Source organism: Labeo rohita, chromosome 7 (assembly GCF_022985175.1).
Source record: "Labeo rohita strain BAU-BD-2019 chromosome 7, IGBB_LRoh.1.0, whole genome shotgun sequence".
Lineage (NCBI taxonomy): Eukaryota > Metazoa > Chordata > Actinopteri > Cypriniformes > Cyprinidae > Labeo > Labeo rohita.
Window position 1 is genome coordinate 26410032 of NC_066875.1, and position 12647 is coordinate 26422678.

Here is a 12647-nt window from a genome sequence, read left to right on the forward strand (position 1 = left end):
TCCCGCCTCTAATTGTGCTCTTTGACTGTGGAAGATGCAGAAGAACTGAGCTAACGATGCTTGGCATTTGTCCAGGTGGGACTTTTTGACATTTACCTAGACAGACTCAGACATTTACCTTATCCTCATCTCTATTGTCTTTGGCATGCCAATATAATACTTTGCTATTTATATGATCTGTGGTTTATTTGTATATATATGAAGATAATATGGCAGTGGTTTGGGAACAATTGTCATATCACACTTTCCAAAATCCGAGTCACCAAATAATCAAAAAAAAAAAAAGGCAGAGATACTGTTTCATTCTACTTTTTGTATATTTCCTACTTTGTAGTGCCTGTCTGTGAAGTGTAGGCTATTGCAGCTGGTTCACTGATATGCACAAAGCACAGAACTGCAACTTTCACAATGTTTCTATTGACTTCTCAGTAGTCACGTTTATGTTAAAAACTGGTAATCCCAAAAATAAGCGAATATTGAATATGCATAAACAATTATATATTTTATTATTTTTTATATAATATTTCATGGTTGATCTTTATTTTGAAAACAGATTGTTTTGAGTCATTGTTTTGAGGCTGTGTCACTCATATTATTAGCTCTTATAGGCTACTATTAAGACATCAATATGTTTTGTATATTTTTGTGAGAATGAAAAGGGAATAAAGCTCAATTTTGGACTCAATCATAAGGAAGATCTGTATTCTACAATAATAAAATGCACTTTAAAATCAGCAGTGTAGATGTGTTATATGTACAATTTACATTCATTTCTCTTGCAGATGCATGCTTGTAACGCAAAGGGAAAAAGTCACTGTTACATTCATTAAACAAAAATGGACACTTGGGGTAGAAAGGGGGAATGCTGTTTTTCCCAGTGTAAGCACTGGATAAATTCAAGATAAATTTGTATTGTAACTATGGACTATGTTGACAAGAGTGATGTAGAAGTATTCAAGCTTCCACTGGTGATGTACCTGAGAGCAAATGGATTTCACAGTAAATAATCTAATTTTCAACAGTAAGAAAAAGGTGTTTTAAAGCTTGCTGTTTTGTAGAACTTTGCAGTTATATATTATATGAGAATAGTAAGGCCTGAATTCTTTTAAGAAAAAAAAAAATCATATTTTCATAATGATAATTTTTGTTTTTTCAAACCTAGTCTGTGGGTTAAAAGGCCACCGGGGCATGGCTTAATTACTGTAGTTACTCTGTTCTGAACATCAAATCATTTGTTTTTCTATCAAATGTATTCTAACTAGTTGGTTGAATAAAAATATTTGGATTTTATATTTAAAAATGACCTCAAGTTAGGTAGCTAGTTAACTAGCCAGTTAGCATCAGCTAACAAAAATTATTAATTATATTCTTTTTAATTTTAAGCTAAAACTGCCTTATACTCTGATTTTGCAGTAACTGTATAAAGAAAATTGCTTAGTCAAACCTTAGTTTTACCACACCCGTGGTCCTAATTTGGTACTAATTGAATTTTCTAATAACATGCCTAATAACATAAAAACTCTGGTCATTTTTCATACTTGGTTTATAACTGATGTCATTGTCACTAAAACTATGATAACTATTCTAGACACATTCAACTTTTGTTTCACAGAAATAAAATACACAGTCCTTAATTGTGTTTGTATTGTTTGGACAGGGTAAATAATTTTTATTATTTTTTTATTTTTTTTCATTTGCAGCATGCAATCACCAATTCTCACAGTTGATATTTTACAGAATTAAGTTTTCTTAAAAAAGTATTTTCATAATGATATTTTTTTTTTTTCAAACCTAGTCTTTGTGGTAAATAAGCTATAGGACAATATTTGGCTGACACAACTACACTGTAAAAATTTGTTGAGTCAACCTAAAATAATTTGTAAGTTGGCTGCCTTAACATTTAAGTTCAGTCAACTCAAAAAAAGTTTATTCAACTTGAAATGTTAATTATACTAAGTGACAACTTAGATATTTGAGTTGAATCAACTTAAAAATTTAAGGCAGCTGGGTTACTTACACATCTGTTAAGTTTAGCAAGCACAAATATCTTAGTTGTTACTTAGTACAACTTAACATTTCAAGTTGACTAAACTTATTTTAGTTGACTGAACTTAAAATTTTAAGGCAGCAGGGTAACAAATTATTTTAAGCTGACTCAACAAATTGTGTTTTTTATTTTTTACAGTGTAGTTGAAAATCTGGAATCTGATGGTGCAAATAAATAAATAAAAAAAATATTTTTTTTTTTTTGAAAATTGCCTTTAAAGTAGTCCGAATTACATTCTTAGCAATGCATATTACATATGACATATTATCAAAAATTAAGTTTTTTATATATCTGTATGGTAGGAAATTTAAAAAAAAATATCTTCATGGAACGTGATCTTTACATAATATCCTAATGATTTTTGGCATAAAAGAAAAATCTATCATGAATGGCAGACATACAATGTATTGTTGGCCATTACTACATATATACCCGTGATACTTAAGACTGGCTCTGTGCTCCAGGGTCACAAATAGGATATTATAATTTTGTAGTTCATAATTATTAATTATATTCTTTTAAATTTTATCCTAAAACTGCCTGATTTTGCTGTAAATGTATAAAGCAAATTGCTTTGTCAGACTGGGGTGCATTTTACCCCATTTATTTTTTGTTAAAAATATAATAATATGAAAACTCTGGGCATTTTTTCATATTTTGTTTATAAACAATGTCATTTATTTACAAATGACACATTAAAATTTTGTTTCACAGACAAACATTACACAGTCCTTTTTCTTTCTTTAAAAGAAGACATTTACAGCATGTAATCGCCAGTTCTCACAGTTCATGTCTCACAGAAACAGTACATCCTTTACAGTCTTGTTTTTGCTGCACGCGGGGAGGCGCGCGCAAAGCAGACGTGATCCGCGCGGTAGTTTCCGTAGCGCGTGCACAGTGTGTGATCGAGCCGCTTGAGCTCGAGCCTCAGCGAGAGACAGTTAGACAAGATTTTACACAGTCAAACACGGAACTAAGGGTCAAAATCAGATGTATCTCACCGCTGTGGGTCTCTGCAGCAAACAACAGTTTAGTACGCGACGACGGCGGCCAGGTGAGTGAAGTTTCTCACTTCAGCGGATTTAATACCTGTGGAGTTCAGTTACCTGGACTCTCGAGGGAAGCTGAGCGAACAGAGATGTTCTTTGTTTATTCGTTACGTTTTGTTATAGTAAGTGAGGTATTAACATTTTCGGTTAAATGAGTGCTTTTTTCTATTTGCCTGGGTTCGAGTCTTTAGCGCATCAGTTCGGCTCAGAGAGAATGAGTAAACATTCCTGACTGAAGATCTGTATTATTCCTGTATTACTGAATACATGTGGAAGGAATGTGGCCCGGTCTTATAGAAAGAGTTGAAAGTGCCTTGAAATAGACATGAAATGTTTTTGTCTCTTTTGTTTTGAACTATCAGAAATAGCTCAAACACGTCTTCACTAGCACTGTCCTGCGAAACTGGGGTTACATGTATGGTAGCGTTACTGAGGTGTCATTGGGGACCAAAATCTTTCTGAAAACAGATAATATGGTGTACAGTAAACCTGATAGTGGTTTATTTCAAATACAATCAATACAACTGACGCCGCAATCTTCAGGCAGTGTCTGCTAGATAGTGGAAGTAACTGGTTTGCTTTTTGTCATAAATGCTTTCTGTACAGGAACTGAATATATGAGTGTGCATGAATCTAAGTACACATCATATGCAAGCAAACAAAACCACTGGGTTTACCGTCTCAAGGCAAACAATTAACCTCATGTGGATTTAAACCGAGTAGAATTCATTGAATTCAGTGGAACTTTTACTAGTAGTGCTAGAATGAGCTGTAGAAGACCTGTAGACCCGAAGAAGCTTGTTGAAGCAACATCTGGATGGGTGAAGATGCTATTAGACATCTTGTCATTGCTGCTGTGCCTTTTACAGTGATGTTGAACGCACGGTTACCTTGTCTTCCAAGAAATTCTTACTGTTGCAACGATTTGACTGATGACTGACGGACAATGGGGTGGTTTGTTTTATAATGTTGTTGTATTTGATTTCAAGAGTACAGTATGTAGCAAGCAGGTTTCTCTTGGTAATGGAAGACATGGAAATTTGTTTTGCCTGGAAAAATAATAGTGAAAAAATAGTTATAATAGGTTGTAACCTATTAATAAGGTACTTAATAAGGTAATTTAGAAAGTGAATCCTTCATGTGTGCACAAATGTACTTATTTATTTATTTTTGGAAGCTTTTGTACATTTGTGGTGATCTGCTCCAGCAATCTTTAAGACTTGTAAAAAAAAAAAAAAAAAAAAAAAAAAACTAGGCATGAACGATTGGAAAAGTTATGGTCATAAAGGGTGGGAACTCTTCCATGACTGAAGAAGTAGCATCATCTCAATTTTCTGTAAATTGCTGCAAATAAGTGTAAGAATAAATATAATATCCACGTATATTAGTGTTTCAGTATTTTTAATGTTAATCTTAATTGTTAAAAAGGACTGTATAAATAAAGGTCTTGCTATCATGTCAGAGCTGTTGTTTAGCTTGTTTTTAATTTTGGTAAGTTTGAAGCAGAAGAGGCATTTTTATATTCTGGTTCCAGCACTTCACAGTCCACTTTATGCATAGTAACAGGTTAGTATGATGAGTTTAAATCAGTCATTGCTTAATTTATTCGAAAACAAAGTAATGTTGTAAACTAAACATTTTGTTTGTGCATGTGCTTTTAACAGTGACTGATGTTTCAAAGGTCACACGTCTGATCTCACCATCACACATTGCAGTACAGAATCTGACTTGGCCGCCATAGTCAGCACTGTACAGATGAACTCTTCCACTCATAATAGTTCATGGTCGATGAAATGATTCTGAAAATGACAAAAATCTTTGATCTTTGGTTTCATGCACAGTCATCTAATGGAACAGAACATTAATGTTGTTAACCTGTATTTAAAAAAAAACAGTGTTTTTACATTGTAGCAACTGAAAGGAATTGTTTATTTCTTTGGTTTTGGTTGTTAATCACTATTGGCAAAATTAAAGTTGATTTTTAAAAACTAAAATCGTAAACTCGCAGTTGTTTCATGCTAATATTCAGTCAATGTCTTTTGAGTGGAGTTTTTGGACTTGACAGCTCACTCATGTTTTTGCAAGAAATATGCTAGCAAGTGCTAAATTAGCTGCTTAATGTCACCTTATATGGATTAATGGGACATTGATTGTCCTGGTTGATGGCACACAGGAGTGTGCTTTCATTTTGAGAGTGAGCGATCTATAAATATCTATGAGAGTGAGATCTGTAGGTTTCAGTTTGACATGAGATGCCTGTTAAGATTTGTATTCATTTTCGAGAAATGGCAGTTAGGAGTCTTAACCATATATACACAAATTGTATGTAGCGTATGTCCAATGCTGATTGGTATACCACCCAAAGGTGTTGTTGTTGTGTTGTATTTACCGGATTTGTTTGTTCTGGGCATCTATGCAGTGTTGAACAGAGTTTATTGAGTTCACTGAGAGTGGCATCAGACTCTGTCTGGTTGTGGAAAGCAGGTGAGAGGCAGACAGTGTTACTTACAGATATTACGCTTAATTATAACCTCACATCAAACATGCTAAAGCATTATGGTCAGACTATTGGTAATGTTTACATGTATGAGTTAAAATATACGGGTAAGCATTAGTGCACTTTTCCAAATTGGACCTTACAACGTCTGCCATTCAATTCCATTGGTTGTTGCATGATCATTTTTGTAGTTTGCCTCTTCGATTTACAGTAAGAACTTTTTTTAACAGTATGAAGGACTCGCTGGCTGCCTACATATTTCCTCTAAAATCTCAGTGCTACGTGAGCTTCTGGTACAGTATTGTCTAATAGCAATCTGTAGTAGTAAACCCTTTCTGTCACATTTCTTAAAAATGTTGATTACAACAGATTTTTTGATTAAATAATAATGTAGTATATTCTATAAATTAGTAACAATATAAACATTTTTGTATATGTCTAGAAGCTTTAAATACATTTACTGTCTGTCTGTCTAACTAACTATCTATCCATCTATCCATCTATCTGTCTATCTATCTATCTATCTATCTATCCAACTTTGAATATTGCGAGACTGTTGACAGCCAAGATGACTGTCTTCTCTCTTACTTTAAAAGACACACACAGTCACTTCCCAAGACAATGGAGAACTGCTAGATTACTTATCTTTAATTTGAGAAGCACATGGACCCCCTTTGACCTTTGACGTGTTCTCCACCCTTCGCTCTCACTAATGCTGGAGATCTATAAATATAGAAGAGAGGTTAAACATTAAAGTGTGTGTGTCTAGGATGTTCTTCTCTGATGTCCCTTGAGTTTTTCCCTCCCCTGCTCCATATGTTGCACACTCCCTTCCTCTTGTGGAGATTTTGTGGAGCTGACCATCCACATATCCACACAAGCCATGCCTCTTCCACTAATTGGAATGTGGTGCATTATCAGGATGTGACTTTCTCAGCTTACTCCTGCTTCTTTTCTTTTTTTCTTAAGCAACTAAATTGTTAATAATAATAATAAAAAATAATGAATGATTCCATTTTTTGACTAAGACGTTTGATGTTGTATTAAGGGAATTTTACAGTTTTCTAAGGGCTGAGCCATATGGCAAATATAAATCTTGATTTTGTTTGAATGTTTGACTAGTCAAATGTAACTACAGCTTGATTTAAATAACATTCTCATTATTAAAAACTTGCAAAACCACCTGGTTAAATAAAGTTCTATTCCAAGAGCACCACACATGAAGTGGTCAACATTGTGTAAATGTGAAACAAATTCATTTGTTGAATATTTTTGCAGAAAAGATGTATGAAATATGAAGGCACAAAATGTACAAACTTGTCTTAGAAGGATAGTTCACCCAAAAATGAAAATTCTGTTGTTAATTACTCACCCTCATGTCATTCCAAACCCATAAATCCTTCATTCATCTTTGGATTGCATTCAGTTGCATTGCCGTCTATGCAGGGTCAGCTCTCGGATGTCATCCAAAATATCTTAATTTGTGTTCCGAAGATGAATGAAGGTCTTACGGGTTTGGAATAATTGATGACAGAATGTTCATTTTTGGGTAACTAACCCTAATCAGGTGCATTGTCATGCGGTTGAACCTTTTTTTTTTCCTCTCAACTGTTATCCTTGATGTATTGTCAGTGTGCCTAATTGTAATATTTTTGTAACATATATATATATATATAATCAGAAAAATCACTTAGCACTACTTGAGGTTTATTGCTGGACAGAACTACCTTTGCTGTAAAGATGCTTTGTACGTTATGATGAGTTGGTGAGCATTGATTATCCCCTCACCACATCCATGTTTTTATAGCCAATTACACAAAATCAATCCATCCAGTAATGTAATCACCTAACCAATAACAGACGGAGTGGTGCCAAGCTGCTCTTTAAAGTCTTCAGTGAGATATTTGATATGGCAGTTCATTCTTGTGCTTTGGCTTAGAGTGCTGTGGTCTGCTGCGCTGTTTGACTGACGCGCTGGTCCATCTGCAGCAATCTAACCTTACCACACATATGACAAACACAGAGCATGTAGAGAGGGAGATGAAGAGAGATCGCTCGATTGAGGTACAGTGACAGCATCACAGACATCTGTTGTATTAAATCTTAAGCAAACAGTTCATGTAGTGTGATCATGGCTACCACAAAAGGTTACTGACTGTCACTCAGAAGGTCAAACCTGCTGCCCCTCAGTGCAGTCTGTTACTGCTCTGGCTTTGTGGGCAGTGAAGCATGTGCTATATGATCTATTTTAGATTTTGTCTATTTGAGTTGCTCAGTGTTAAAACGAGATCTCACACTTGTGTGCTCAAAATGTGTCGAGGAGTTGTAGCAGCCATCTCTTGAAAAGGCGTTCAGCTTAGCAGGAGTCAAATTGTAAACACTTCAGTGCCATCAGGTGATTGATAGGCTCTCCTGTGTGTGTTTGTGTGTTTTACTTGGCTAAAATTGTCCCCAGATGTTTTGTCCAATTTAGGCCTGGGACACACTAGATGATTTTCAAATCCTAACCGATTTTAAAACCATGGGAGACCACAGACATGAAGACGGTTTGAACCGATTTTTAGCCCTATAATCCTCTGAACACGCACATTAGATGATTTGACCAGACTGCGAGACCACACGCTTGTTGATTGTAGAAACAATTTCACAGTGACACAAGATCTCACGGAGACTTGCAAGATCAAACTTGACTAGAGAAGAAAAACATGGAGGACAATCAATGATGTCAGCAGGCTCTCCTGGCGTGTGTTCTGTTGTAAGGTGAAAAACAAAACAGTAAAAATAGAATATGGGTGATGTTTTTTCTCAGTAATCTACTTTCATGGCATGTTTCAGCTATAGAAACATGATATTTACACGTTTGATATTTACAGTTTGAGTTCGGGGATGCTCCATCTCGATCGGTAACAGTTAAATAACCATAATGACATCACACAATAGAGGCAGTGTTGCCAACTCCACCTTTTTCCCACAAAATTGGCCTACTTTAACACTGTTGCCACAGGTTGAAGCAACCCCAATAATGTGATATTTAGCCCACATATTTGGAATTTGAATTTTACCAGAAAATGTATTTTACCCCCTGGAACGATTTTTATCAGGGGAATGCGATTCGGCTAGTTTTGGGCTAGTTTTAATTAGCAATTGGGTGGGTTTTGTTGTGAAAGCCTGGCAACCCTAAATAAAGACAATTTTTTTGGACAAAACATAGTTTGCGGCAGCCCTCGAATCGGGTCATGCCTTCCCCCAGTCATTCAGGGGAGCAAATCGGGCTTAAAAACGGTTTTAAAATCTGTGGCCAGTGTGTGGGCAGCCTTAGCTAACCTCCTTGTGAAAAATATGAAATATATATAATATTTTGTACCACACTTTTTATACTATAATAACTGTAGAATCAATTATTAGAACATTAATTGTTTTACAGTAGTATTTTTTTTATTTAAAATATTTAATTTTAAAATAAAAACATATATATTTTTAGGGTTTGTTTTAAATTAGGAAAATTAGTTTTTACAGTAGAAGTCTATGGTATGTCCCTGTCTTGATAGCTTAGTACACACACGCACACACACACACACACACATATATATATATATATATATATATATATATATGTATGTATACATACCACTATTCAAATGTTTGTAATTGGAAAGACTTTTTAAAATGTTTTTGAGTCTCTGGCTCACCAAATCTTCATTTATTTGATTAAAAAAAGTAATTTTACCCACCCCCGGAACTACTAAATATAATGTAGAAACTTTAATTTTCTGTAAAGCTGCTTTGCAACGATTTGTATTGTGAAAAGCGCAATACAAATTAATAAAACAAAATAATAATAATAATAATAATAATAATAATAATAATTTTTTTTCCTTTGATGGCATAGCTGAATTTTAATCAGCCATTACTACAGTCTTCAATGTCACACGATCCTTCAGAAATCATTCTAATTTGCTATTCATTGTTAAAAACAGTTGAGTTGTTTCATATGTAAAAATTGGAATTTCAGATCAATAGAACAGCATTTATTTGAAATAGATTTTTTTGTAACAATGTACATCTTTACTTTCACTTTAGAAAAAAGATGCATCCTTGCTGAATGAAATCTTTTTAAATCTTACTGATTCCAAACTTTTGAACAGTAGTGTATGTGTGTGTTGTTTTGATATCTTTAGTGCATTTTTTGTATAACCTTCAGAAATGTCTGACAAAGAAAGAGGACTGAATTCCAGTAAGACTGGACAGGAAAGGTTAAATCATCATATGATCTCTCATTTGTTTATCTGTACTTTAAGCATGTGTGCTGCACTAGACTGACCAAAACAGAAGTGTCATTGTGAAATTCGTGTTTTGAAAACCCTCTCTAGAAGAGAAAATGCAAGATGTGCAAAAAGTGTTGCATGCTACTCTGTTTTCTCTGATGCAATGAAAACACATTAGTGCAGTTTTTTCTAGAAGCCTGATATTCTCTGTATTTCTGTGAGCTTGACTACGTAAAAGAACTATGGCATTTATGTAATACTACCCTCTTGAAAATCCACATCTGAGGTCGTGATACACTATGTAAGAGACTTTAATATGAGGCTGAATACTTCAAAGAGTTCATCAGGATTTGTGATCGTACAAGGTTGTTTCAGATCTTTGGCCTGTGAGAGATGAAGAGGTGATTTCATTTGCCGTCTTACCATCTGATCCTCTCATATAAAGCACGCTTGAGCTGATAGAAAAGCATATCTGTTGTCTTTGTTATGGTATCTTTCCTGTAATCCCTCTCTTATTCTCTCATTTTGTTTTTCCTCCCTCCCTCTTTACCCTCATCCGCCGGACCGCACCGGTCTGTTTAATTGTTGCATATTCTCTGCCCATCCCCTCCCGCAAACCCCCAAAACCCTCTCCGTCTCCCACAAGGCTTGCATATAAACAGACAGTAGATGATAATGTCAAAAATGTTATGATTATAGTATATAGTGGAGAAGCGGTATCTGTCACACGTATTCTGAACATTCTTTCGCAGTGTGTGTTTGCTCGTAGCACTGATGTAATGTTTTGTCTAGCCTTGTCTTCTCATTTTTTCACTGACTCTCTTTCACATGCGCTCTCATCCTGAGACGCAGAGGTGTGGACGTTATCCCTGTGCAGTGTGGACTGTGTGGAAGTTCTCCCGCTCTTGACCCTCTTCACGCTCTTGTCTCTTTGTCCTAAAAGTGGATGTGACACTTGAAGGTCTTTCTGAAGATCATTTGCTGTTGAAAGGTATTTCAGGTGCTTATGTAAAGCGTTGTATAGAGGGTGTGTCGCCGCGGCGGTTCCGTTGTCTTCAGCCCGTTGTTGCATGCTTTTGCATTGTTTTGCATTTGTTATTATGCTTATGTGGAATTGGACTGGGGTGTGTTTGTAACGGTTGAATATTCGTAGACTGGTTTTGAAATTCTTTCTACTGAATGGTGTGGATTATGAAGAGACCTGTTTATTGAGAAACCTAACCTGTTGTCTACAATGCATTTTTCCCCCTTTCTTTATATTAGAAGAAAGGAGAATTTTTGTTTACTCAAAAATTTAAATCCTGCCATCATTTATTCACTTCTTGTTTTGGACCCCATTGACTTGCATTGTATGGACAAGATGGTTAAAACATTCTTCAGATATGTTCTAGAGCTCCACAGAAGAAAAAAATGAGTGTTTGGGAATGACATGAGTGAATAATGACACATATGCTAAATGGCTCCAAAAAATAGACTTTAGTCAGGTTAGCGGTGTTCTTATTGTTTGACAGGAATGAAAACGATGCTGTGATGGGTTGAAGTACAGTGCGTTTAATGGGTTGTTTAACAAGATGCTGATTGTTGGGTTGATGAAACTACTTTCCAAAATTTTCAATTACAAAAACTCCATGAAACCATTGTGGAAATCTAGTCCCGTTATAGAGCATGTACCATTGTAAAGTCTCCCTCACAGCCTCGTTTTAATCCATGTAAGGTCTATTTTTTAATTTCAGGCAAATCATTTCTTTAAATCATCCTTTTTCAGGTTTAGCATGTTTATTCTGTTTTTTTTATTTCGAAGCGGTGGGGAGCCTGTGTAGGTTTGAACGCACCTGAAGGCCAGAAGCAATGATAGAGTCTGTGTGTTTGTGCTCTGTAGGAGTCCAGGTGCTCCGGTCTTTTGTCACATGACACGTCTGAGACACACTTATCTTTGTACTGTGACAAGTGAATTGCAGAGCTGGAGAAAACGACAGTCCTTCTCTATTGAAATCTCTGAGAAAAGCTTCATTGTTGTTTGAAGCGATGTACCTCGCTGCTCTGCTGCCTGTACTGCACTGTCTTCAGCCCTGTAGTTAGGGAAATGAGTCACGGTTGCTAAGGAAATGGGTTGGTGTGTGGTTAGATTGAGTAGACATCTAAGGTTGTCCTTGATGAGAGTTTCTCTGCTCAGAAAATGGTGGATTCTCTCTTCTGCATTTGTGTGTGCTGTGTATTTCATCGACTTATTATTCTAGAGCCCACTCAGTCCGACCGCTTTTATCACCACAACAATACAAAATCAGCTCTGTGTTAACGCCGCGTCTTTCACATCATCACCTAGCATGTGTGTAGCTAAAGGTTAAAATGTTGACGTGTGTTTCTTTGCGAAAGCGTATGATGATCTGAGTTTTTCGTAACATGAGCTTGGAGATGATATCATGCTGTAGCGTCTCTGTGGATTTTCAGTAATGGTCATTAAAGGTTCTTTACATTTGAAGGAAGAAATTGACATTTTTAGTTTCTGATCTTGCTGGTTCAGTGTATTGGTGCATATATCTGTGTGTGAGTGGGAGTTAGAGAATAACCAGAAAAAGGGTGTTAAAGGAGATGATTAATGTACAAGATAGCCATTTCCACTTAGCTAATAATCAACCTTTCCGCTTCCCTCACACACACATCAGTCACAGATCTAGTATTTTTTTTACATAAATAAAGGCTAAACTGATACAGTATGTTTTTGTGTGTGTTGCAGTATCTGTCCACAGAAGAAGGGAGTGAATCACAATATCATGAAGGGAAACACACAG

General features: G+C 35.6%; 1 protein-coding gene across 1 annotated transcript in view; it reads left to right on the forward strand.

Moving 5' to 3' along the window:
- The first annotated feature begins 2955 nt into the window (after positions 1-2955).
- Positions 2956-12647, forward strand: part of adcy7 (adenylate cyclase 7) — a 52698-nt gene continuing 43006 nt past the window's right edge. The window contains exon 1 of the mRNA XM_051114152.1: positions 2956-3101. The gene's annotated coding sequence lies outside the window, so the exon portion shown is untranslated. The remainder of the gene's footprint in view (positions 3102-12647) is intronic.